The 15,910-nt window shown below is 47.2% G+C and overlaps 46 non-coding genes across 46 annotated transcripts; all 46 read right to left on the bottom strand.

The window, feature by feature from the left end:
• Positions 1 to 124: 124 nt before the first annotated feature.
• On the bottom strand, positions 125 to 243 carry LOC145149744 (5S ribosomal RNA). Its single transcript, XR_013730593.1, has one exon. It is a non-coding gene; the product is annotated as a 5S ribosomal RNA (ribosomal RNA).
• Positions 244 to 463: 220 nt separating this feature from the next.
• On the bottom strand, positions 464 to 582 carry LOC145149657 (5S ribosomal RNA). The gene has a single exon (XR_013730510.1). It is a non-coding gene; the product is annotated as a 5S ribosomal RNA (ribosomal RNA).
• A 227-nt stretch (positions 583 to 809) lies between these two features.
• On the bottom strand, positions 810 to 928 carry LOC145148721 (5S ribosomal RNA). Its single transcript, XR_013729592.1, has one exon. It is a non-coding gene; the product is annotated as a 5S ribosomal RNA (ribosomal RNA).
• A 230-nt stretch (positions 929 to 1,158) lies between these two features.
• On the bottom strand, positions 1,159 to 1,277 carry LOC145148137 (5S ribosomal RNA). The gene has a single exon (XR_013729035.1). It is a non-coding gene; the product is annotated as a 5S ribosomal RNA (ribosomal RNA).
• A 231-nt stretch (positions 1,278 to 1,508) lies between these two features.
• LOC145147822 (5S ribosomal RNA) lies at positions 1,509 to 1,627 on the bottom strand. Its single transcript, XR_013728711.1, has one exon. It is a non-coding gene; the product is annotated as a 5S ribosomal RNA (ribosomal RNA).
• Positions 1,628 to 1,857: 230 nt separating this feature from the next.
• On the bottom strand, positions 1,858 to 1,975 carry LOC145150694 (5S ribosomal RNA). Its single transcript, XR_013731501.1, has one exon. It is a non-coding gene; the product is annotated as a 5S ribosomal RNA (ribosomal RNA).
• A 230-nt stretch (positions 1,976 to 2,205) lies between these two features.
• LOC145149490 (5S ribosomal RNA) lies at positions 2,206 to 2,324 on the bottom strand. The gene has a single exon (XR_013730356.1). It is a non-coding gene; the product is annotated as a 5S ribosomal RNA (ribosomal RNA).
• Positions 2,325 to 2,543: 219 nt separating this feature from the next.
• On the bottom strand, positions 2,544 to 2,662 carry LOC145147674 (5S ribosomal RNA). Its single transcript, XR_013728570.1, has one exon. It is a non-coding gene; the product is annotated as a 5S ribosomal RNA (ribosomal RNA).
• A 230-nt stretch (positions 2,663 to 2,892) lies between these two features.
• LOC145150693 (5S ribosomal RNA) lies at positions 2,893 to 3,010 on the bottom strand. Its single transcript, XR_013731500.1, has one exon. It is a non-coding gene; the product is annotated as a 5S ribosomal RNA (ribosomal RNA).
• A 227-nt stretch (positions 3,011 to 3,237) lies between these two features.
• On the bottom strand, positions 3,238 to 3,356 carry LOC145147882 (5S ribosomal RNA). The gene has a single exon (XR_013728778.1). It is a non-coding gene; the product is annotated as a 5S ribosomal RNA (ribosomal RNA).
• A 229-nt stretch (positions 3,357 to 3,585) lies between these two features.
• LOC145149247 (5S ribosomal RNA) lies at positions 3,586 to 3,704 on the bottom strand. The gene has a single exon (XR_013730098.1). It is a non-coding gene; the product is annotated as a 5S ribosomal RNA (ribosomal RNA).
• Positions 3,705 to 3,934: 230 nt separating this feature from the next.
• Positions 3,935 to 4,053, bottom strand: LOC145147821 (5S ribosomal RNA). The gene has a single exon (XR_013728710.1). It is a non-coding gene; the product is annotated as a 5S ribosomal RNA (ribosomal RNA).
• A 229-nt stretch (positions 4,054 to 4,282) lies between these two features.
• On the bottom strand, positions 4,283 to 4,400 carry LOC145150692 (5S ribosomal RNA). Its single transcript, XR_013731499.1, has one exon. It is a non-coding gene; the product is annotated as a 5S ribosomal RNA (ribosomal RNA).
• A 229-nt stretch (positions 4,401 to 4,629) lies between these two features.
• On the bottom strand, positions 4,630 to 4,748 carry LOC145149581 (5S ribosomal RNA). Its single transcript, XR_013730437.1, has one exon. It is a non-coding gene; the product is annotated as a 5S ribosomal RNA (ribosomal RNA).
• A 230-nt stretch (positions 4,749 to 4,978) lies between these two features.
• LOC145148495 (5S ribosomal RNA) lies at positions 4,979 to 5,097 on the bottom strand. The gene has a single exon (XR_013729377.1). It is a non-coding gene; the product is annotated as a 5S ribosomal RNA (ribosomal RNA).
• A 229-nt stretch (positions 5,098 to 5,326) lies between these two features.
• On the bottom strand, positions 5,327 to 5,445 carry LOC145144709 (5S ribosomal RNA). Its single transcript, XR_013725714.1, has one exon. It is a non-coding gene; the product is annotated as a 5S ribosomal RNA (ribosomal RNA).
• Positions 5,446 to 5,662: 217 nt separating this feature from the next.
• Positions 5,663 to 5,780, bottom strand: LOC145151059 (5S ribosomal RNA). The gene has a single exon (XR_013731856.1). It is a non-coding gene; the product is annotated as a 5S ribosomal RNA (ribosomal RNA).
• A 227-nt stretch (positions 5,781 to 6,007) lies between these two features.
• Positions 6,008 to 6,126, bottom strand: LOC145148136 (5S ribosomal RNA). The gene has a single exon (XR_013729034.1). It is a non-coding gene; the product is annotated as a 5S ribosomal RNA (ribosomal RNA).
• A 231-nt stretch (positions 6,127 to 6,357) lies between these two features.
• LOC145154195 (5S ribosomal RNA) lies at positions 6,358 to 6,476 on the bottom strand. Its single transcript, XR_013734680.1, has one exon. It is a non-coding gene; the product is annotated as a 5S ribosomal RNA (ribosomal RNA).
• Positions 6,477 to 6,704: 228 nt separating this feature from the next.
• On the bottom strand, positions 6,705 to 6,822 carry LOC145150583 (5S ribosomal RNA). The gene has a single exon (XR_013731398.1). It is a non-coding gene; the product is annotated as a 5S ribosomal RNA (ribosomal RNA).
• Positions 6,823 to 7,039: 217 nt separating this feature from the next.
• On the bottom strand, positions 7,040 to 7,158 carry LOC145146287 (5S ribosomal RNA). The gene has a single exon (XR_013727239.1). It is a non-coding gene; the product is annotated as a 5S ribosomal RNA (ribosomal RNA).
• A 230-nt stretch (positions 7,159 to 7,388) lies between these two features.
• On the bottom strand, positions 7,389 to 7,507 carry LOC145149774 (5S ribosomal RNA). Its single transcript, XR_013730621.1, has one exon. It is a non-coding gene; the product is annotated as a 5S ribosomal RNA (ribosomal RNA).
• A 228-nt stretch (positions 7,508 to 7,735) lies between these two features.
• On the bottom strand, positions 7,736 to 7,853 carry LOC145150691 (5S ribosomal RNA). The gene has a single exon (XR_013731498.1). It is a non-coding gene; the product is annotated as a 5S ribosomal RNA (ribosomal RNA).
• A 230-nt stretch (positions 7,854 to 8,083) lies between these two features.
• Positions 8,084 to 8,202, bottom strand: LOC145150742 (5S ribosomal RNA). The gene has a single exon (XR_013731549.1). It is a non-coding gene; the product is annotated as a 5S ribosomal RNA (ribosomal RNA).
• Positions 8,203 to 8,420: 218 nt separating this feature from the next.
• On the bottom strand, positions 8,421 to 8,539 carry LOC145147673 (5S ribosomal RNA). The gene has a single exon (XR_013728569.1). It is a non-coding gene; the product is annotated as a 5S ribosomal RNA (ribosomal RNA).
• A 227-nt stretch (positions 8,540 to 8,766) lies between these two features.
• Positions 8,767 to 8,885, bottom strand: LOC145147881 (5S ribosomal RNA). The gene has a single exon (XR_013728776.1). It is a non-coding gene; the product is annotated as a 5S ribosomal RNA (ribosomal RNA).
• A 229-nt stretch (positions 8,886 to 9,114) lies between these two features.
• LOC145150690 (5S ribosomal RNA) lies at positions 9,115 to 9,232 on the bottom strand. The gene has a single exon (XR_013731497.1). It is a non-coding gene; the product is annotated as a 5S ribosomal RNA (ribosomal RNA).
• A 229-nt stretch (positions 9,233 to 9,461) lies between these two features.
• On the bottom strand, positions 9,462 to 9,580 carry LOC145148399 (5S ribosomal RNA). The gene has a single exon (XR_013729286.1). It is a non-coding gene; the product is annotated as a 5S ribosomal RNA (ribosomal RNA).
• Positions 9,581 to 9,810: 230 nt separating this feature from the next.
• Positions 9,811 to 9,929, bottom strand: LOC145148494 (5S ribosomal RNA). The gene has a single exon (XR_013729376.1). It is a non-coding gene; the product is annotated as a 5S ribosomal RNA (ribosomal RNA).
• Positions 9,930 to 10,158: 229 nt separating this feature from the next.
• LOC145144708 (5S ribosomal RNA) lies at positions 10,159 to 10,277 on the bottom strand. Its single transcript, XR_013725713.1, has one exon. It is a non-coding gene; the product is annotated as a 5S ribosomal RNA (ribosomal RNA).
• A 217-nt stretch (positions 10,278 to 10,494) lies between these two features.
• Positions 10,495 to 10,612, bottom strand: LOC145151058 (5S ribosomal RNA). Its single transcript, XR_013731855.1, has one exon. It is a non-coding gene; the product is annotated as a 5S ribosomal RNA (ribosomal RNA).
• Positions 10,613 to 10,839: 227 nt separating this feature from the next.
• LOC145148135 (5S ribosomal RNA) lies at positions 10,840 to 10,958 on the bottom strand. Its single transcript, XR_013729033.1, has one exon. It is a non-coding gene; the product is annotated as a 5S ribosomal RNA (ribosomal RNA).
• A 231-nt stretch (positions 10,959 to 11,189) lies between these two features.
• Positions 11,190 to 11,308, bottom strand: LOC145154194 (5S ribosomal RNA). The gene has a single exon (XR_013734679.1). It is a non-coding gene; the product is annotated as a 5S ribosomal RNA (ribosomal RNA).
• Positions 11,309 to 11,536: 228 nt separating this feature from the next.
• LOC145150582 (5S ribosomal RNA) lies at positions 11,537 to 11,654 on the bottom strand. The gene has a single exon (XR_013731397.1). It is a non-coding gene; the product is annotated as a 5S ribosomal RNA (ribosomal RNA).
• Positions 11,655 to 11,871: 217 nt separating this feature from the next.
• Positions 11,872 to 11,990, bottom strand: LOC145146286 (5S ribosomal RNA). The gene has a single exon (XR_013727238.1). It is a non-coding gene; the product is annotated as a 5S ribosomal RNA (ribosomal RNA).
• Positions 11,991 to 12,220: 230 nt separating this feature from the next.
• On the bottom strand, positions 12,221 to 12,339 carry LOC145149773 (5S ribosomal RNA). The gene has a single exon (XR_013730620.1). It is a non-coding gene; the product is annotated as a 5S ribosomal RNA (ribosomal RNA).
• A 228-nt stretch (positions 12,340 to 12,567) lies between these two features.
• LOC145150688 (5S ribosomal RNA) lies at positions 12,568 to 12,685 on the bottom strand. Its single transcript, XR_013731496.1, has one exon. It is a non-coding gene; the product is annotated as a 5S ribosomal RNA (ribosomal RNA).
• Positions 12,686 to 12,915: 230 nt separating this feature from the next.
• On the bottom strand, positions 12,916 to 13,034 carry LOC145150741 (5S ribosomal RNA). Its single transcript, XR_013731548.1, has one exon. It is a non-coding gene; the product is annotated as a 5S ribosomal RNA (ribosomal RNA).
• Positions 13,035 to 13,252: 218 nt separating this feature from the next.
• On the bottom strand, positions 13,253 to 13,371 carry LOC145147672 (5S ribosomal RNA). The gene has a single exon (XR_013728568.1). It is a non-coding gene; the product is annotated as a 5S ribosomal RNA (ribosomal RNA).
• A 227-nt stretch (positions 13,372 to 13,598) lies between these two features.
• On the bottom strand, positions 13,599 to 13,717 carry LOC145147880 (5S ribosomal RNA). Its single transcript, XR_013728775.1, has one exon. It is a non-coding gene; the product is annotated as a 5S ribosomal RNA (ribosomal RNA).
• Positions 13,718 to 13,939: 222 nt separating this feature from the next.
• LOC145148134 (5S ribosomal RNA) lies at positions 13,940 to 14,058 on the bottom strand. The gene has a single exon (XR_013729032.1). It is a non-coding gene; the product is annotated as a 5S ribosomal RNA (ribosomal RNA).
• A 230-nt stretch (positions 14,059 to 14,288) lies between these two features.
• LOC145144881 (5S ribosomal RNA) lies at positions 14,289 to 14,407 on the bottom strand. Its single transcript, XR_013725882.1, has one exon. It is a non-coding gene; the product is annotated as a 5S ribosomal RNA (ribosomal RNA).
• A 230-nt stretch (positions 14,408 to 14,637) lies between these two features.
• LOC145147520 (5S ribosomal RNA) lies at positions 14,638 to 14,756 on the bottom strand. The gene has a single exon (XR_013728420.1). It is a non-coding gene; the product is annotated as a 5S ribosomal RNA (ribosomal RNA).
• A 229-nt stretch (positions 14,757 to 14,985) lies between these two features.
• On the bottom strand, positions 14,986 to 15,104 carry LOC145147671 (5S ribosomal RNA). The gene has a single exon (XR_013728567.1). It is a non-coding gene; the product is annotated as a 5S ribosomal RNA (ribosomal RNA).
• A 227-nt stretch (positions 15,105 to 15,331) lies between these two features.
• Positions 15,332 to 15,449, bottom strand: LOC145150687 (5S ribosomal RNA). The gene has a single exon (XR_013731495.1). It is a non-coding gene; the product is annotated as a 5S ribosomal RNA (ribosomal RNA).
• A 229-nt stretch (positions 15,450 to 15,678) lies between these two features.
• On the bottom strand, positions 15,679 to 15,797 carry LOC145150493 (5S ribosomal RNA). Its single transcript, XR_013731316.1, has one exon. It is a non-coding gene; the product is annotated as a 5S ribosomal RNA (ribosomal RNA).
• Between the last annotated feature and the right edge of the window lie 113 nt (positions 15,798 to 15,910).

Here is a 15,910-nt window from a genome sequence, read left to right as displayed (position 1 = left end):
TCCGTTCCAAAAATACAAAAACCATGAACCATGAAACGGAGGCCACCCGAGCATAGAAATAGCAAGAAAGAAAAAAAAACCGCACGTAAAATCTAAAAAAAACGCAAACGGGCAACGAAAAAGGGCGGTGCAACACGACGACTTCCCAGGGGGTCACCCATCCTAGTACTACTCTCGCCCAAGCACGCTTCACAGCGGAGTTCTGATGGGATCCGGTGCATTAGTGCTGGTATGATCGCACCCGAAATACTATCCATGCTTATTGCTTTTATGTCTTAAAAGACGCAGAACCTCCTTTGTTTTCGTACGCGAGGCGTGGGACCCACGTGACCGATCGGCTCCGTTCCAAAAATACAAAAACCATGAACCATGAAACGGAGGCCACCCGAGCATAGAAATAGCAAGAAAGAAAAAAAAACCGCACGTAAAATCTAAAAAAAACGCAAACGGGCAACGAAAAAGGGCGGTGCAACACGACAACTTCCCAGGGGGTCACCCATCCTAGTACTACTCTCGCCCAAGCACGCTTCACAACGGAGTTCTGATGGGATCCGGTGCATTAGTGCTGGTATGATCGCACCCGAAATACTATCCATGTTTATTGCTTTTATGTCTTAAAAGACGCAGAACCTCCTTTGTTTTCGTACGCGAGGCGTGGGACCCACGTGACCGATCAGCTCCGTTCCAAAAATACGAAAACCATGAACCATGAAGCGGAGGCCACGCGAGCATAGAAATAGCAAGAAAGAAAAAAAACAAAAAAAACCACACGTAAAATCTAAAAAAACGCAAACGGGCAACGAAAAAGGGGGGTGCAACACGACAACTTCCCAGGGGGTCACCCATCCTAGTACTACTCTCGCCCAAGCACGTTTCACAGCGGAGTTCTGATGGGATCCGGTGCATTAGTGCTGGTATGATCGCACCCGAAATACTATCCATGTTTATTGCTTTTATGTCTTAAAAGACGCAGAACCTCCTTTGTTTTCGTACGCGAGGCGTGGGACCCACGTGACCGATCGGCTCCGTTCCAAAAATACGAAAAGCATCAACCATGAAGCGGAGGCCACCCGAGCATAGAAATAGCAAGAAAGAAAAAAAAACAAAAAAAAAAACCGCACGTAAAATCTAAAAAAACGCAAACGGGCAACGAAAAAGGAGGTGCAACACGAGGACTTACCAGGGGGTCACCCATCCTAGTACTACTCTCGCCCAAGCACGCTTAACTGCGGAGTTCTGATGGGATCCGGTGAATTAGTGCTGGTATGATCGCACCCGAAATACTATCCATGCTTATTGCTTTTATGTCTTAAAAGACGCAGAACCTCCTTTGTTTTCGTACGCGAGGCGTGGGACCCACGTGACCGATCGGCTCCGTTCCAAAAATACGAAAACCATGAACCATGAAACGGAGGCCACCCGAGCATAGAAATAGCAAGAAAGAAAAAAAAAACAAAAAAAAAACCGCACGTAAAATCTAAAAAAACGGAAACGGGCAACGAAAAAGGGCGGTGCAACACGAGGACTTCCCAGGGGGTCACCCATCCTAGTACTACTCTCGCCCAAGCACGCTTCACAACGGAGTTCTGATGGGATCCGGTGCATTAGTGCTGGTATGATCGCACCCGAAATACTATCTATGCTTATTGCTTTTATGTCTTAAAAGACGCAGAACCTCCTTTGTTTTCGTACGCGAGGCGTGGGACCCACGTGACCGATCAGCTCCGTTCCAAAAATACGAAAACCATGAACCATGAAGCGGAGGCCACGCGAGCATAGAAATAGCAAGAAAGAAAAAAAAACAAAAAAAAAACCACACGTAAAATCTAAAAAAACGCAAACGGGCAACGAAAAAGGGGGGTGCAACACGACAACTTCCCGGGGGTCACCCATCCTAGTACTACTCTCGCCCAAGCACGCTTCACAGTGGAGTTCTGATGGGATCCGGTGCATTAGTGCTGGTATGATCGCACCCGAAATACTATCCATGCTTATTGCTTTTATGTCTTAAAAGACGCAGAACCTCCTTTGTTTTCGTACGCGAGGCGTGGGACCCACGTGACCGATCGGCTCCGTTCCAAAAATACGAAAAGCATCAACCATGAAGCGGAGGCCACCCGAGCATAGAAATAGCAAGAAAGAAAAAAAAACAAAAAAAAAACCGCACGTAAAATCTAAAACAACGCAAACGGGCAACGAAAAAGGGGGGTGCAACACGAGGACTTCCCAGGGGGTCACCCATCCTAGTACTACTCTCGCCCAAGCACGCTTAACTACGGGGTTCTTATGGGATCCGATGCATTAGTGCTGGTTTGATCGCACCCGAAATACTATCCATGCTTATTGCTTTTATGTCTTAAAAGACGCAGAACCTCCTTTGTTTTCGTACGCGAGGCGTGGGACCCACGTGACCTATCGGCTCCGTTCCAAAAATACAAAAACCATGAACCATGAAACGGAGGCCACCCGAGCATAGAAATAGCAAGAAAGAAAAAAAAACCGCACGTAAAATCTAAAAAAACGCAAACGGGCAACGAAAAAGGGCGGTGCAACACGAGGACTTCCCAGGGGGTCACCCATCCTAGTACTACTCTCGCCCAAGCACGCTTCACAGCGGAGTTCTGATGGGATCCGGTGCATTAGTGCTGGTATGATCGCACCCGAAATACTATCCATGCTTATTGCTTTTATGTCTTAAAAGACGCAGAACCTCCTTTGTTTTCGTACGCGAGGCGTGGGACCCACGTGACCGATCAGCTCCGTTCCAAAAATACGAAAACCATGAACCATGAAGCGGAGGCCACGCGAGCATAGAAATAGCAAGAAAGAAAAAAAAACAAAAAAAAAACCACACGTAAAATCTAAAAAAACGCAAACGGGCAACGAAAAAGGGGGGTGCAACACGACAACTTCCCGGGGGTCACCCATCCTAGTACTACTCTCGCCCAAGCACGCTTCACAGTGGAGTTCTGATGGGATCCGGTGCATTAGTGCTGGTATGATCGCACCCGAAATACTATCCATGCTTATTGCTTTTATGTCTTAAAAGACGCAGAACCTCCTTTGTTTTCGTACGCGAGGCGTGGGACCCACGTGACCGATCGGCTCCGTTCCAAAAATACGAAAAGCATCAACCATGAAGCGGAGGCCACCCGAGCATAGAAATAGCAAGAAAGAAAAAAAACAAAAAAAACCACACGTAAAATCTAAAAAAACGCAAACGGGCAACGAAAAAGGGGGGTGCAACACGACAACTTCCCAGGGGGTCACCCATCCTAGTACTACTCTCGCCCAAGCACGCTTCACAGCGGAGTTCTGATGGGATCCGGTGCATTAGTGCTGGTATGATCGCACCCGAAATACTATCCATGTTTATTGCTTTTATGTCTTAAAAGACGCAGAACCTCCTTTGTTTTCGTACGCGAGGCGTGGGACCCACGTGACCGATCGGCTCCGTTCCAAAAATACGAAAAGCATCAACCATGAAGCGGAGGCCACCCGAGCATAGAAATAGCAAGAAAGAAAAAAAAATAAAAAAAAAACCGCACGTAAAATCTAAAAAAACGCGAACGGGCAACGAAAAAGGAGGTGCAACACGAGGACTTACCAGGGGGTCACCCATCCTAGTACTACTCTCGCCCAAGCACGCTTAACTGCGGAGTTCTCATGGGATCCGGTGAATTAGTGCTGGTATGATCGCACCCGAAATACTATCCATGCTTATTGCTTTTATGTCTTAAAAGACGCAGAACCTCCTTTGTTTTCGTACGCGAGGCGTGGGACCCACGTGACCGATCGGCTCCGTTCCAAAAATACGAAAACCATGAACCATGAAACGGAGGCCACCCGAGCATAGAAATAGCAAGAAAGAAAAAAAAAACAAAAAAAAACCGCACGTAAAATCTAAAAAAACGGAAACGGGCAACGAAAAAGGGCGGTGCAACACGAGGACTTCCCAGGGGGTCACCCATCCTAGTACTACTCTCGCCCAAGCACGCTTCACAACGGAGTTCTGATGGGATCCGGTGCATTAGTGCTGGTATGATCGCACCCGAAATACTATCCATGCTTATTGCTTTTATGTCTTAAAAGACGCAGAACCTCCTTTGTTTTCGTACGCGAGGCGTGGGACCCACGTGACCGATCAGCTCCGTTCCAAAAATACGAAAACCATGAACCATGAAGCGGAGGCCACGCGAGCATAGAAATAGCAAGAAAGAAAAAAAAACAAAAAAAAACCACACGTAAAATCTAAAAAAACGCAAACGGGCAACGAAAAAGGGGGGTGCAACACGACAACTTCCCGGGGGTCACCCATCCTAGTACTACTCTCGCCCAAGCACGCTTCACAGTGGAGTTCTGATGGGATCCGGTGCATTAGTGCTGGTATGATCGCACCCGAAATACTATCCATGCTTATTGCTTTTATGTCTTAAAAGACGCAGAACCTCCTTCGTTTTCGTACGCGAGGCGTGGGACCCACGTGACCGATCGGCTCCGTTCCAAAAATACGAAAAGCATCAACCATGCAGCGGAGGCCACCCGAGCATAGAAATAGCAAGAAAGAAAAAAAAACAAAAAAAAAACCGCACGTAAAATCTAAAAAAACGCAAATGGGCAACGAAAAAGGAGGTGCAACACGAGGATTTACCAGGGGGTCATCCATCCTAGTACTACTCTCGCCCAAGCACGCTTAACTGCGGAGTTCTGATGGGATCCGGTGAATTAGTGCTGGTATGATCGCACCCGAAATACTATCCATGCTTATTGCTTTTATGTCTTAAAAGACGCAGAACCTCCTTTGTTTTCGTACGCGAGGCGTGGGACCCACGTGACCGATCGGCTCAGTTCCAAAAATACGAAAACCATGAACCATGAAACGGAGGCCACCCGAGCATAGAAATAGCAAGAAAGAAAAAAAAACAAAAAAAAACCGCACGTAAAAATCTAAAAAAACGCAAACGGGCAACGAAAAAGGGGGGTGCAACACGAGGACTTCCCAGGGGGTCACCCATCCTAGTACTACTCTTGCCCATGCACGCTTAACTACGGAGTTCTTATGGGATCCGATGCATTAGTGCTGGTATGATCGCACCCGAAATACTATCCATGCTTATCGCTTTTATGTCTTAAAAGACGCAGAACCTCCTTTGTTTTCGTACGCGAGGCGTGGGACCCACGTGACCGATCGGCTCCGTTCCAAAAATACGAAAACCATGAACCATGAAACGGAGGCCACCCGTGCATAGAAATAGAAAGAAAGAAAAAAAAAACAAAAAAAAACCGCACGTAAAATCTAAAAAAACGCAAACGGGCAACGAAAAAGGGGGTGCAACTCGAGGACTTCCCAGGGGGTCACCCATCCTAGTACTACTCTCGCCCAAGCACGCTTAACTGCGGAGTTCTGATGGGATCCGGTGCATTAGTGCTGGTATGATCGCACCTGAAATAGTATCCATGCTTATTGCTTTTATGTCTTAAAAGACGCAGAACCTCTTGTTTTCGTACGCGAGGCGTGGGACCCACGTGACCGATCAGCTCCGTTCCAAAAATACGAAAACCATCAACCATGAAGCGGAGGTCACGCGAGCATAGAAATAGCAAGAAAGAAAAAAAAAACACACGTAAAATCTAAAAAAACGCAAACGGGCAACGAAAAAGGGGGGTGCAACACGACAACTTCCCAGGGGGTCACCATCCTAGTACTACTCTCGCCCAAGCACGCTTCACAGCGGAGTTCTGATGGGATCCGGTGCATTAGTGCTGTTATGATCGCACCCGAAATACTATCCATGCTTATTGCTTTTATGTCTTAAAAGACGCAGAACCTCCTTTGTTTTCGTACGCGAGGCGTGGGACCCACGTGACCGATCGGCTCCGTTCCAAAAATACGAAAAGCATCAACCCTGAAGCGGAGGCCACCCGAGCATAGAAATAGCAAGAAAGAAAAAAAAACAAAAAAAACCGCACGTAAAATCTAAAAAAATGCAAACGGGCAACGAAAAAGGAGGTGCAACACGAGGACTTACCAGGGGGTCACCCATCCTAGTACTACTCTCGCCCAAGCACGCTTAACTGCGGAGTTCTGATGGGATCCGGTGAATTAGTGCTGGTATGATCGCACCCGAAATACTATCCATGCTTATTGCTTTTATGTCTTAAAAGACGCAGAACCTCCTTTGTTTTCGTACGCGAGTCGTGGGACCCACGTGACCGATCGGCTCCGTTCCAAAAATACGAAAACCATGAACCATGAAACGGAGGCCAGCCGAGCATACAAATAGCAAGAAAGAAAAAAAAAACAAAAAAAAACCGCTCGCAAAATCTAAAAAAACGCAAACGGGTAACGAAAAAGGGGGGGTGCAACACAAGGACTTCCCAGGGGGTCACCCATCCTAGTACTACTCTCGCCCAAGCACGCTTAACTGCGGAGTTCTGATGGGATCCGGTGCATTAGTGCTGGTATGATCGCACCCGAAATACTATCCATGCTTATTGCTTTTATGTCTTAAAAGACGCAGAACCTCCTTTGTTTTCGTACGCGAGGCGTGGGACCCACGTGACCGATCAGCTCCGTTCCAAAAATACGAAAACCATCAACCATGAAGCGGAGGCCACGCGAGCATAGAAATAGCAAGAAAGAAAAAAAAACAAAAAAAACCACACGTAAAATCTAAAAAAACGCAAACGGGCAACGAAAAAGGGGGGTGCAACACGACAACTTCCCAGGGGGTCACCATCCTAGTACTATTCTCGCCCAAGCACGCTTCACAGCGGAGTTCTGATGGGATCCGGTGCATTAGTGCTGGTATGATCGCACCCGAAATACTATCCATGCTTATTGCTTTTATGTCTTAAAAGACGCAGAACCTCCTTTGTTTTCGTACGCGAGGCGTGGGACCCACGTGACCGATCGGCTCCGTTCCAAAAATACGAAAACTATCACCCATGAAGCGGAGGCCACCCGAGCATAGAAATAGCAAGAAAGAAAAAAACAAAAAAAAACCGCACGTAAAATCTAAAAAATCCAAAAATAGGGTGGGTTCAACACGAGGACTTCCCAGGGGGTCACCCATCCTAGTACTACTCTCGCCCAAGCACGCTTAACTGCGGAGTTCTGATGGGATCCGGTGCATTAGTGCTGGTATGATCGCACCCGAAATACTATTCATGCTTATTGCTTTTATATCTTAAAAGACGCAGAACCTCCTTTGTTTTCGTACGCGAGGCGTGGGACCCACGTGACCGATCAGCTCCGTTCTAAAAATACGAAAACCATCTACCATGAAGCGGAGGCCACCCGAGCATAGAAATAACAAGAAAGAAAAAAAAACAAAAAAAAACCGCACGTAAAATCTAAAAAAAACGCAAACGGGCAACGAAAAAGGGCGGTGCAACACGAGGACTTCCCAGGGGGTCACCCATCCTAGTACTACTCTCGCTCAAGCACGCTTCACAGCGGAGTTCTGATGGGATCCGGTGCATTAGTGCTGGTATGATCGCACCCGAAATACCATCCATGCTTATTGCTTTTAGGTCTTAAAAGACGCAGAACCTCCTTTGTTTTTGTACGCGAGGCGTGGGATCCACGTGACCGATCAGCTCCGTTCCAAAAATACGAAAACCATGAACCATGAAGCGGAGGCCACGCGAGCATAGAAATAGCAAGAAAGAAAAAAAAACAAAAAAAACCACACGTAAAATCTAAAAAAACGCAAACGGTCAACGAAAAAGGGGGGTGCAACACGACAACTTCCCGGGGGTCACCCATCCTAGTACTACTCTCGCCCAAGCACGCTTCACAGTGGAGTTCTGATGGGATCCGGTGCATTAGTGCTGGTATGATCGCACCCGAAACACTATCCATGCTTATTGCTTTTATGTCTTAAAAGACGCAGAACCTCCTTTGTTTTCGTACGCGAGGCGTGGGACCCACGTGACCGATCGGCTCCGTTCCAAAAATACGAAAAGCATCAACCATGAAGCGGAGGCCACCCGAGCATAGAAATAGCAAGAAAGAAAAAAAAACAAAAAAAAAACCGCACGTAAAATCTAAAAAAACGCAAACGGGCAACGAAAAAGGGGGGTGCAACACGAGGACTTCCCAGGGGGTCACCCATCCTAGTACTACTCTCGCCCAAGCACGCTTAACTACGGAGTTCTTATGGTATCCGATTCATTAGTGCCGGTTTGATCGCACCCGAAATACTATCCATGCTTATTGCTTTTATGTCTTAAAAGACGCAGAACCTCCTTTGTTTTCGTACGCGAGGCGTGGGACCCACGTGACCGATCGGCTCCGTTCCAAAAATACAAAAACCATGAACCATGAAACGGAGGCCACCCAAGCATAGAAATAGCAAGATAGAAAAAAAACCGCACGTAAAATCTAAAAAAACGCAAACGGGCAACGAAAAAGGGCGGTGCAACACGAGGACTTCCCAGGGGGTCACCCATCCTAGTACTACTCTCGCCCAAGCACGCTTCACAGCGGAGTTCTGATGGGATCCGGTGCATTAGTGCTGGTATGATCGCACCCGAAATACTATCCATGCTTATTGCTTTTATGTCTTAAAAGACGCAGAACCTCCTTTGTTTTCGTACGCGAGGCGTGGGACCCACGTGACCGATCAGCTCCGTTCCAAAAATACGAAAACCATGAACCATGAAGCGGAGGCCACGCGAGCATAGAAATAGCAAGAAAGAAAAAAAACAAAAAAAACCACACGTAAAATCTAAAAAAACGCAAACGGGCAACGAAAAAGGGGGGTGCAACACGACAACTTCCCAGGGGGTCACCCATCCTAGTACTACTCTCGCCCAAGCACGCTTCACAGCGGAGTTCTGATGGGATCCGGTGCATTAGTGCTGGTATGATCGCACCCGAAATACTATCCATGTTTATTGCTTTTATGTCTTAAAAGACGCAGAACCTCCTTTGTTTTCGTACGCGAGGCGTGGGACCCACGTGACCGATCAGCTCCGTTCCAAAAATACGAAAACCATGAACCATGAAGCGGAGGCCACGCGAGCATAGAAATAGCAAGAAAGAAAAAAAAACAAAAAAAAACCACACGTAAAATCTAAAAAAACGCAAACGGGCAACGAAAAAGGGGGGTGCAACACGACAACTTCCCGGGGGTCACCCATCCTAGTACTACTCTCGCCCAAGCACGCTTCACAGTGGAGTTCTGATGGGATCCGGTGCATTAGTGCTGGTATGATCGCACCCGAAATACTATCCATGCTTATTGCTTTTATGTCTTAAAAGACGCAGAACCTCCTTTGTTTTCGTACGCGAGGCGTGGGACCCACGTGACCGATCGGCTCCGTTCCAAAAATACGAAAAGCATCAACCATGCAGCGGAGGCCACCCGAGCATAGAAATAGCAAGAAAGAAAAAAAAACAAAAAAAAAACCGCACGTAAAATCTAAAAAAACGCAAATGGGCAACGAAAAAGGAGGTGCAACACGAGGATTTACCAGGGGGTCACCCATCCTAGTACTACTCTCGCCCAAGCACGCTTAACTGCGGAGTTCTGATGGGATCCGGTGAATTAGTGCTGGTATGATCGCACCCGAAATACTATCCATGCTTATTGCTTTTATGTCTTAAAAGACGCAGAACCTCCTTTGTTTTCGTACGCGAGGCGTGGGACCCACGTGACCGATCGGCTCGGTTCCAAAAATACGAAAACCATGAACCATGAAACGGAGGCCACCCGAGCATAGAAATAGCAAGAAAGAAAAAAAAACAAAAAAAAACCGCACGTAAAAATCTAAAAAAACGCAAACGGGCAACGAAAAAGGGGGGTGCAACACGAGGACTTCCCAGGGGGTCACCCATCCTAGTACTACTCTTGCCCATGCACGCTTAACTACGGAGTTCTTATGGGATCCGATGCATTAGTGCTGGTATGATCGCACCCGAAATACTATCCATGCTTATCGCTTTTATGTCTTAAAAGACGCAGAACCTCCTTTGTTTTCGTACGCGAGGCGTGGGACCCACGTGACCGATCGGCTCCGTTCCAAAAATACGAAAACCATGAACCATGAAACGGAGGCCACCCGAGCATAGAAATAGAAAGAAAGAAAAAAAAAACAAAAAAAAACCGCACGTAAAATCTAAAAAAACGCAAACGGGCAACGAAAAAGGGGGTGCAACTCGAGGACTTCCCAGGGGGTCACCCATCCTAGTACTACTCTCGCCCAAGCACGCTTAACTGCGGAGTTCTGATGGGATCCGGTGCATTAGTGCTGGTATGATCGCACCTGAAATAGTATCCATGCTTATTGCTTTTATGTCTTAAAAGACGCAGAACCTCTTGTTTTCGTACGCGAGGCGTGGGACCCACGTGACCGATCAGCTCCGTTCCAAAAATACGAAAACCATCAACCATGAAGCGGAGGTCACGCGAGCATAGAAATAGCAAGAAAGAAAAAAAAAACACACGTAAAATCTAAAAAAACGCAAACGGGCAACGAAAAAGGGGGGTGCAACACGACAACTTCCCAGGGGGTCACCATCCTAGTACTACTCTCGCCCAAGCACGCTTCACAGCGGAGTTCTGATGGGATCCGGTGCATTAGTGCTGTTATGATCGCACCCGAAATACTATCCATGCTTATTGCTTTTATGTCTTAAAAGACGCAGAACCTCCTTTGTTTTCGTACGCGAGGCGTGGGACCCACGTGACCGATCGGCTCCGTTCCAAAAATACGAAAAGCATCAACCCTGAAGCGGAGGCCACCCGAGCATAGAAATAGCAAGAAAGAAAAAAAAACAAAAAAAACCGCACGTAAAATCTAAAAAAATGCAAACGGGCAACGAAAAAGGAGGTGCAACACGAGGACTTACCAGGGGGTCACCCATCCTAGTACTACTCTCGCCCAAGCACGCTTAACTGCGGAGTTCTGATGGGATCCGGTGAATTAGTGCTGGTATGATCGCACCCGAAATACTATCCATGCTTATTGCTTTTATGTCTTAAAAGACGCAGAACCTCCTTTGTTTTCGTACGCGAGTCGTGGGACCCACGTGACCGATCGGCTCCGTTCCAAAAATACGAAAACCATGAACCATGAAACGGAGGCCAGCCGAGCATAGAAATAGCAAGAAAGAAAAAAAAAACAAAAAAAAACCGCTCGCAAAATCTAAAAAAACGCAAACGGGTAACGAAAAAAAGGGGGTGCAACACAAGGACTTCCCAGGGGGTCACCCATCCTAGTACTACTCTCGCCCAAGCACGCTTAACTGCGGAGTTCTGATGGGATCCGGTGCATTAGTGCTGGTATGATCGCACCCAAAATACTATCCATGCTTATTGCTTTTATGTCTTAAAAGACGCAGAACCTCCTTTGTTTTCGTACGCGAGGCGTGGGACCCACGTGACCGATCAGCTCCGTTCCAAAAATACGAAAACCATCAACCATGAAGCGGAGGCCACGCGAGCATAGAAATAGCAAGAAAGAAAAAAAAACAAAAAAAACCACACGTAAAATCTAAAAAAACGCAAACGGGCAACGAAAAAGGGGGGTGCAACACGACAACTTCCCAGGGGGTCACCATCCTAGTACTATTCTCGCCCAAGCACGCTTCACAGCGGAGTTCTGATGGGATCCGGTGCATTAGTGCTGGTATGATCGCACCCGAAATACTATCCATGCTTATTGCTTTTATGTCTTAAAAGACGCAGAACCTCCTTTGTTTTCGTACGCGAGGCGTGGGACCCACGTGACCGATCGGCTCCGTTCCAAAAATACGAAAACTATCACCCATGAAGCGGAGGCCACCCGAGCATAGAAATAGCAAGAAAGAAAAAAACAAAAAAAAACCGCACGTAAAATCTAAAAAATCCAAAAATAGGGTGGGTTCAACACGAGGACTTCCCAGGGGGTCACCCATCCTAGTACTACTCTCGCCCAAGCACGCTTAACTGCGGAGTTCTGATGGGATCCGGTGCATTAGTGCTGGTATGATCGCACCCGAAATACTATTCATGCTTATTGCTTTTATATCTTAAAAGACGCAGAACCTCCTTTGTTTTCGTACGCGAGGCGTGGGACCCACGTGACCGATCAGCTCCGTTCTAAAAATACGAAAACCATCTACCATGAAGCGGAGGCCACCCGAGCATAGAAATAACAAGAAAGAAAAAAAAACAAAAAAAAATCGCACGTAAAATCTAAAAAAAACGCAAACGGGCAACGAAAAAGGGCGGTGCAACACGAGGACTTCCCAGGGGGTCACCCATCCTAGTACTACTCTCGCTCAAGCACGCTTCACAGCGGAGTTCTGATGGGATCCGGTGCATTAGTGCTGGTATGATCGCACCCGAAATACCATCCATGCTTATTGCTTTTAGGTCTTAAAAGACGCAGAACCTCCTTTGTTTTTGTACGCGAGGCGTGGGATCCACGTGACCGATCAGCTCCGTTCCAAAAATACGAAAACCATGAACCATGAAGCGGAGGCCACGCGAGCATAGAAATAGCAAGAAAGAAAAAAAAACAAAAAAAACCACACGTAAAATCTAAAAAAACGCAAACGGTCAACGAAAAAGGGGGGTGCAACACGACAACTTCCCGGGGGTCACCCATCCTAGTACTACTCTCGCCCAAGCACGCTTCACAGTGGAGTTCTGATGGGATCCGGTGCATTAGTGCTGGTATGATCGCACCCGAAATACTATCCATGCTTATTGCTTTTATGTCTTAAAAGACGCAGAACCTCCTTTGTTTTCGTACGCGAGGCGTGGGACCCACGTGACCGATCGGCTCCGTTCCAAAAATACGAAAAGCATCAACCATGAAGCGGAGGCCACCCGAGCATAGAAATAGCAAGAAAGAAAAAAAAACAAAAAAAAAACCGCACGTAAAATCTAAAAAAACGCAAACGGGCAACGAAAAAGGGGGGTGCAACACGAGGACTTCCCAGGGGGTCACCCATCCTAGTACTACTCTCGCCCAAGCACGCTTAACTACGGAGTTCTTATGGTATCCGATTCATTAGTGCCGGTTTGATCGCACCCGAAATACTATCCATGCTTATTGCTTTTATGTCTTAAAAGACGCAGAACCTCCTTTGTTTTCGTACGCGAGGCGTGGGACCCACGTGACCGATCGGCTCCGTTCCAAAAATACAAAAACCATGAACCATGAAACGGAGGCCACCCAAGCATAGAAATAGCAAGATAGAAAAAAAACCGCACGTAAAATCTAAAAAAACGCAAACGGGCAACGAAAAAGGGCGGTGCAACACGAGGACTTCCCAGGGGGTCACCCATCCTAGTACTACTCTCGCCCAAGCACGCTTCACAGCGGAGTTCTGATGGGATCCGGTGCATTAGTGCTGGTATGATCGCACCCGAAATACTATCCATGCTTATTGCTTTTATGTCTTAAAAGACGCAGAACCTCCTTTGTTTTCGTACGCGAGGCGTGGGACCCACGTGACCGATCAGCTCCGTTCCAAAAATACGAAAACCATGAACCATGAAGCGGAGGCCACGCGAGCATAGAAATAGCAAGAAAGAAAAAAAACAAAAAAAACCACACGTAAAATCTAAAAAAACGCAAACGGGCAACGAAAAAGGGGGGTGCAACACGACAACTTCCCAGGGGGTCACCCATCCTAGTACTACTCTCGCCCAAGCACGCTTCACAGCGGAGTTCTGATGGGATCCGGTGCATTAGTGCTGGTATGATCGCACCCGAAATACTATCCATGTTTATTGCTTTTATGTCTTAAAAGACGCAGAACCTCCTTTGTTTTCGTACGCGAGGCGTGGGACCCACGTGACCGATCGGCTCCGTTCCAAAAATACGAAAAGCATCAACCATGAAGCGGAGGCCACCCGAGCATAGAAATAGCAAGAAAGAAAAAAAAAAAAACCGCACGTAAAATCTAAAAAAACGCAAACGGGCAACGAAAAAGGAGGTGCAACACGAGGACTTACCAGGGGGTCACCCATCCTAGTACTACTCTCGCCCAAGCACGCTTAACTGCGGAGTTCTGATGGGATCCGGTGAATTAGTGCTGGTATGATCGCACCCGAAATACTATCCATGCTTATTGCTTTTATGTCTTAAAAGACGCAGAACCTCCTTTGTTTTCGTACGCGAGGCGTGGGACCCACGTGACCGATCGGCTCCGTTCCAAAAATACGAAAACCATGAACCATGAAACGGAGGCCACCCGAGCATAGAAATAGCAAGAAAGAAAAAAAAACAAAAAAAAAACCGCACGTAAAATCTAAAAAAACGGAAACGGGCAACGAAAAAGGGCGGTGCAACACGAGGACTTCCCAGGGGGTCACCCATCCTAGTACTACTCTCGCCCAAGCACGCTTAACTGCGGAGTTCTTATGGGATCCGGTGCATTAGTGCTGGTATGATCGCACCCGAAATACGATCCATGCGTATTGCTTTTATGTCTTAAAAGACGCAGAACCTCCTTTGTTTTCGTACGCGAGGCGTGGGACCCACGTGACCGATTGGCTCCGTTCCAAAAATACGAAAACCATGAACCATGAAGCGGAGGCCACCCGAGCATAGAAATAGCAAGAAAGAAAAAAAAACAAAAAAAACCGCACGTAAAATCTAAAAAAAACGCAAACGGGCAATGAAAAAGGGGGGGTGTAACACGAGGACTTCCCAAGGGGTCACCTATCCTAGTACTACTCACGCCCAAGCACGCTTAACTGCGGAGTTCTGATGGGATCCGGTGCATTAGTGCTGGTATGATCGCACCCGAAATACTATCCATGCTTATTGCTTTTATGTCTTAAAAGACGCAGAACCTCCTTTGTTTTCGTACGCGAGGCGTGGACCCACTTGACCGATCGGCTCCGTTCCAAAAATACGAAAACCATGAACCATGAAGCGGAGGCCACCCGAGCATAGAAATAACAAGAAAGAAAAAAAAACAAAAAAAAACCGCACGTAAAATCTAAAAAAAACGCAAACGGGCAACGAAAAAGGGCGGTGCAACACGAGGACTTCCCAGGGGGTCACCCATCCTAGTACTACTCTCGCCCAAGCACGCTTCACAGCGGAGTTCTGATGGGATCCGGTGCATTAGTGCTGGTATGATCGCACCCGAAATACTATCCATGCTTATTGCTTTTAGGTCTTAAAAGACGCAGAACCTCCTTTGTTTTCGTACGCGAGGCGTGGGACCCACGTGACCGATCAGCTCCGTTCCAAAAATACGAAAACCATGAACCATGAAGCGGAGGCCACGCGAGCATAGAAATAGCAAGAAAGAAAAAAAAACAAAAAAAACCACACGTAAAATCTAAAAAAACGCAAACGGCAACGAAAAAGGGGGGTGCAACACGACAACTTCCCGGGGGTCACCCATCCTAGTACTACTCTCGCCCAAGCACGCTTCACAGTGGAGTTCTGATGGGATCCGGTGCATTAGTGCTGGTATGATCGCACCCGAAATACTATCCATGCTTATTGCTTTTATGTCTTAAAAGACGCAGAACCTCCTTTGTTTTCGTACGCGAGGCGTGGGACCCACGTGACCGATCGGCTCCGTTCCAAAAATACGAAAAGCATCAACCATGAAGCGGAGGCCACCCGAGCATAGAAATAGCAAGAAAGAAAAAAAAACAAAAAAAAACCGCACGTAAAATCTAAAAAAACGCAAACGGGCAACGAAAAAGGGGGGTGCAACACGAGGACCTCCCAGGGGGTCACCCATCTTAGTACTACTCTCGCCCAAGCACGCTTAACTACGGAGTTCTTATGGTATCCGATGCATTAGTGCTGGTTTGATCGCACCCGAAATACTATCCATGCTTATTGCTTTTATGTCTTAAAAGACGCAGAACCTCCTTTGTTTTCGTACGCGAGGCGTGGGACCCACGTGACCGATCGGCTCCGTTCCAAAAATACA

Source organism: Lactuca virosa, chromosome 1 (assembly GCF_052849685.1).
Source record: "Lactuca virosa cultivar CGN04683 chromosome 1, Lactuca_virosa_CGN04683_v6, whole genome shotgun sequence".
Taxonomy (NCBI): Eukaryota; Viridiplantae; Streptophyta; class Magnoliopsida; order Asterales; family Asteraceae; genus Lactuca; species Lactuca virosa.
The sequence above is the reverse complement of the archived record's forward strand: the minus strand, read 5'-3'. Positions and strand labels throughout refer to the sequence as shown.